This window comes from Rhinolophus sinicus, linkage group LG04 (assembly GCF_036562045.2).
Source record: "Rhinolophus sinicus isolate RSC01 linkage group LG04, ASM3656204v1, whole genome shotgun sequence".
NCBI classification, from domain to species: Eukaryota; Metazoa; Chordata; class Mammalia; order Chiroptera; family Rhinolophidae; genus Rhinolophus; species Rhinolophus sinicus.
The window spans coordinates 7269579-7275578 of record NC_133754.1 but is presented as its reverse complement, the minus strand read 5'-3'; positions in this window follow the sequence as shown (position 1 = coordinate 7275578).

The window sequence follows — 6000 nt, the reverse complement described above, 5'->3', positions numbered from 1 at the left end:
TTGTAATGCAATTATTCCAATGAGTTTTTATAACTTAGAATAGTGTTTCTCAGACTGTGATTCAGGAAACACTTGTGCTGCGAGATGTGTTTAAATATTTTTTGTGACTAAAGTTGTTAAAGAATAAAAATTCAAACAAGAATGTTTCAAGGGCTAATTGGCTTTATTGAACAATTCATGCACTAGGCACCATCCCATCTACGCAATAGGGTGCTCCTAGGAGTTATATAGAATGGAAGGTTTTTATAGAAGGATAGAGGCAAGAGGAAGTTAGAAGAGTGGGTTATTTTAGGCCAGGTCATTTTCCTGGATGTTCTTCCTTAGGGGAAGGTAAGGGGTTTATCAAGCTGATTGTCTCTCTAGTGCTGACCAGGAAATTCCAAGCTGATTGGTTTAAAATTCTACTCCTGGGAGAAACTAAAACTGCTGTAAGTCTAGGGATTAAGTCTTGCTGGGGTTTAGCACGAGGACTTCATTTTGGGTCTGTTGTTTCTTTTTAACAACGTGTTTCCTGGTTAAATATGTGTGGGAGGAGACACCAGTTAAACCAAGATAAACAGACATTAAAATTCTCAGAGGCTTTATAGGTCAGTGGTATTGTGACCCACCAAGAGGATATAATATGCAGCATTTCACAAATCTGTATAACCATAGGACCTCTTTTAAGTGGACTATCTCATAACACCTCCTGGGACACTAGTTTTCAGACAGACAGTTTGGGAATTACAGTGGGTGGATTGCATTGATGGCCCCACCCCTTGTTTCTGGGCTCAGCCATGTGCTTCTTTTGGCCAATCAGTTGTTAACAAGTAACATGTAAGAAGCTTGGGAAGTCCTGTGCAGTGAGGCTTGCTCTCTTGCTGCTATTCATGATCATGATCTTAATTACACTCTTGCTTCTTCATCATACGTGAACATATGCTAAAGCTAGTCTGCTGAAAGGATGAGAGAGACTTGTGGGGGAGAATGGATTTGTCACAGAAGAGGTCATTTGAGACATGCTTACCCCAAGCCAACCACCACCAAAAACATGGTCCCAGCCAGCAGCAGGCTGACCTAGAAAACATGCAAATGAATTCAACCAAGAGAAGGAGAAATTCCCAACTTAAATCACAAAGCTGCAGCCCTGTGAGCTACATAAATGACTGTTGTTTCAAGCCATTCAATTTTGGGTGGTCTGTTATGCAATGCTATGTGTGGCAACAGAAAACTGATGTAGAAATTGGAATGGAAATTGATACAGCAGTGGAATGTCTACGCTCTGGTCCCCACAATCCATTTTACTTTCACATGCAAAATACACTCACCCCCTCCTCTCCAAATCCCTAAAGATCCCACCTAATTACATTATCAGGTTCAATGTCAAGGATCTCAAGATTCATAACAGGTCTGAATTTGGCCCCTTGGATAAAGTTCCTGTGAGTTGAAGACTTATAATAAAAAGGACAAGCGATTGGCTGCCCAACGTTATATATGGGGGTAGGAAAGGACAGGATAATCATAGCAGACAATCTCATTTGAAAACATGGAGAATGGAAAACATATTAGAAGCATAGGTTCATAGAAGTTCTGCAGCCTAGCCTGGCAAATGCTTTCAGGACCCCCAGTTCAGGGGAGGGGGATTTACCTTGATTAGGCCTCAGCTCTGCTCCCTGAGAGGGACTCTCCAGAACATTGTTTTCTATGGCTCTGTGCTTTACCATCTGGGATGTCTTTACTTTTCCACTCTCCTTGGCCACCTCTGTGTCCTTTGAGAAATTTTCTAAGCCTACTTCCTGATTGTGAAAATGGGAGACCCAGAGGTTTTCTTACATTTTTTCAACAGTCTCAATTTTTTTAGTATAAATTGACAAAACTTTTGCCAATACAATACCCTTAAAATTTTTATGAGTTTCTTATAAATCTGATGAGCCAAAGGTAACACCTACAATTCTTTTAGAGCTAGATCTCATTGTTATTTGGGCAAGTCAGATTGCCGCAGGGGCAATGCTCCTAAGATTCCCAGCAGCCTTTTTGTCTCCTTTAGAGGGTCTCCTATGTTCTGCTTTATTTCTCTCAAAGGTCATAATAAAAGGGCTTATAGATAAATATTTGATTGGATCCTTGTCCCAGGCTGCATTTTACTTTGACAATCTTTTGCTAACTGGAGAGGTCAGAGATGAGAAGCAATTTTATTTTCTGACCAGGAAGTCCTGGTCCCTCTAAATTTGTTTACCCACTGGTCAGTTACTTTTCTTTTTCTTGTAGAAACTTACCAATATGCAGATAGTAAGAGCCACTGATACTTTCAACAGGTACTTCCAACATTCTGCCTGGAAATGTAATTGCTCATATTCCGAAGTTCATTAGGTATATTTTTATCTTCTGAATTACCACATGGCAATTTTACCTTTTTTTTCCTGCTTCATAACCATGTTGCTATTTTTCCATCTTTCTATAACAATTTTCTCTATAAGAGTTTTCTAGACTCTTCCCAGTGTTTGGTATCACAGCCAATGGCACATTTTGTTTGTTTGTTTGTTTTTGGCTGTAACAGTACCCTAATTCTAAACCACAATTTCTGTGTTGGTTATCTGTTGTCACAAATAGTGTTGCATCACAAGTCACTTCAAAATTTGGTAGCTTAAAACAGCCATTTATTTAGCTCACAAATCTACTGATCAACAATTGGGGCTGTGTTGTCCTTTCTCTGACATGTTCTTTTGAGAGACCAGCTGGATGTCAGCTGATTTGGATGGCGTTGGCTGAGGCCACTTGCCTCAACTACATGTATTGTCCATCCTCCCATGGGCTAGCCCCGCATGTTCCTGTAGTGCAAGTACAAACATCAGTCATGCAAGAGGGCATGCAGAAACTTGCAGGTACTTGTCAAGCTTCTGTTACCATCTCATTGGCAAAAACAGGGCAAAGGACCACGTTCAGAGTCGGAGTAGGAGTTGATTACAAAGTTACAGGGAAACAGTTTTGGATATAGACCAGCCATTAAATCGACTATTAATAACCTCCATCTAGGAATTGTTTCTGGGGAAATACAAAATGCTCCATGTTAAAATCTTGTTCCAGTGCCCCCTGGAACATACTCATGGGTTGGCTACCTCAGTTTCTTTGCCTTTGGGGCTGTTTCATTGGTGTCTGGAATATTTGCAAATCCACTTACCTTTCCTGCTGGTATTTCTCTTTTCAAAGTAAGTTCCATATGTTTATTACTTGCAGGGTTGAGTGCCACCTTCTCTTACTTGTCCTCAGTTAATCATCCTGCTGGGAAGTATGGATAGCTAACAGAGGGAGGAGAAGGAAGAACCTGAGGGGGGGGAAATGGCTGCTGAAGGCAGAGGTGCCTGAGGGTCAATGGAATTGTGACCCTGGCTACACGTGTGTTAAATGCGCATGTGCACTAATTTTTATTAGTGTGTGTATGTGTGAATGTATGCACGTCCGTGCACCTGTGCATTAATAGATGCACGGTAGTGAGTGTCCTTCCCAGTTTAGTAAAACACCATTACACTTGACCTGACAAATCACTGAAACAATGAGATACACGTGAGGACTGGAAGATGAAGCCCTAGGGGAAAAGGAGGAAATATGCAACAGGACTCAAAAAGGTTGTTGCAGCAAAGCAAGAGTTGGGGGCTCCTGCACCCACCCCACACTTCCAAATGGCAGTAATGAGCATTTACTTACGCCTTCTCCCAGTGTAGCTTTCCTTTAACCTGGATGCTGGGGAAATATGGGGTAAAACATTGACGTTGACCTTGCATGAAAGCAACATGAAACAGAGAAGCGCAAGATAGAGTTTGTCCTTTCGAGTCTCCCACCAAAGTGTCCCATCCTTCCTGGAGATAGAGGGTCAGGGAAAGTATCTAGTCCTTTCTCTGTCCCAAGAGTGGTTGTTGTTCTCATTCCTCTGAAATATTTTACATTTGAGAAAACACACCAGGTATGTTTTGAGTTAGGAATTTTACTATGGCCAAGACTCTCTTCCAAGTGGCCTTGTTTGAGTTAGGGATTTTACTGGTTATTCATCAATTTCCTGAGTCCCTGAAACCTCCCAGTGAGGCCACAGGAGGCTGGAGTTCTTCAGAAATCCTTGTTCTAGTTCCACACAGCACATCATGCTCTCAGGACTGGTGGGAATGCCCCCGTGCCGTTGGGTTAGCATTTGCTATTCCAGGGAGGTCAGGAAGCTGATTCCACTTAGTATGTTAGTGGGACCTCTGGGCAGGGCCGTGAGATTGAAAACTTTCACCATGAAGAGTTCCATAATCTCAGACGACCTAGTAAAACCCGGTTAATGGATAAAATTACAGAAAGACTCTGAGATTCTTGTGACTATAATATTATCCGCATTTCGGAACTTAGCAAAGAGATTAAATCGCGTGCCTATGATCACTCACTTGGGATGATTCCAGAACAGTGCTGTTGCACACCTCACGATGTTGCTTCTGCTGCCTGCCATCCACCCCTTCCACGGCCGAGGGGTTGGAAGCTTCCTTTACCAGCCCCTCACTGTAAGCAGCAAGACTAAATACTTGACTCTAGGTTGGCATAGTCTGTCCTCTGCTACCCACAGTTGGAATCCATAGCAGGCCCAGTACCACAAAGCCCTTTCTTTGGCACGCATTTAACTGAAGTTACCTTTATATGCTCAAGGAACAGATAATAAGATGCAAAGCCCTGCTCGGTTACTGCTCAGCCCAAGGAAGGGACAATTATGCTCAGTGAGAATGCACAGCACTTCCCATTTGAAACTTGATTTACTGTGATTATAAAAATGATGTATGATAGATTGATTTGATGTAACAATCAATATGTTTAATAAATGACTGATAATAGTTTTCATACATTATCTCCACAGGAAGACAGCGCTATGTCAGGTGGTACGTTATTTAATCATGTTTGATTTCCCAGCCCAAGCTTTACATTCTCTCTCAAAAACATACCTGGGAAACAAACCTTCACTTATGCATAAACATATTCAAAGGTAAAGATTTATTTATTGGTGAGAGCCTCAAATTGACTAATTTTTAGCCTTTTCTTCTGAAAAGGAGAATGCTTTCCGAAAAGCGATTGCTACCAGATGTAGTGGATTACACAGCATTTGCTCAGATATGAGAAGCAGATGGAATGAAATATTCTGGCTTTTGATCCAGTCCTTTTCTTATCTCTACGTAGCTCTTCTTAAGTGAACTTGACAGTGTTGTGGGCTGATATTATGATAGACTACTTTGGTAAACAAGAAAAAGGGTTTCACTCCCTACAATAGCAAATGAGCATTATAATAGAAATTTCCTTGTGCAGAGGAAGATATTACAATTTTCAACACACAATAAATATATTTGCTAGACAAAAAAAAAATGCATTTCATTACATGCAATGCACTTTCTATTGTACATTAACCACTTTTTCTGCTTTGTATGGAAAAGTGCCATTTTCTACTGTAAAATGTCTGCGATTTATTTTTATGAGTCTGTTTTTCCTATGAAGTAAGAACATTCCATTATATAGCTGTGTACCAATAAATGTACATTGTAGAAGAGGTGAAATGTGCAGTACAAATGCCTGAGCTTTATTGCTTGGGTATTTGTACAGTTCCGAGAGGAGGCAAATAGAGCTAAAATTTTGGACCATAACAGCTAATTTTATTAATACCACTGGTCTGTAATTAACTAGATTTACTGGAGTCCTTTACTTTGATACTCTCAGCAACTATAATAGATGTGCACACTTTCTAAAATAATACTATTAAGTGCTCTAACTACCACTATAATTTTTCCTGACAATGTCTCTGCTGGTCTAAAAAACACATAATTAATACTTTATTTAATCCTTGCATACTGCAAACTTAGTTGACCATCATTCAAAATGGCAGTAGACCAGGGCCCCATATAGTTTCTTCACAGTTGAATGTATTTGACCCTGATTACTGTTTATTAGAAACATACCAAATAAGTAAAAAGGGACCTGCAACAAAGAATCAGGCTTTACCTTTTCTCCATGCTC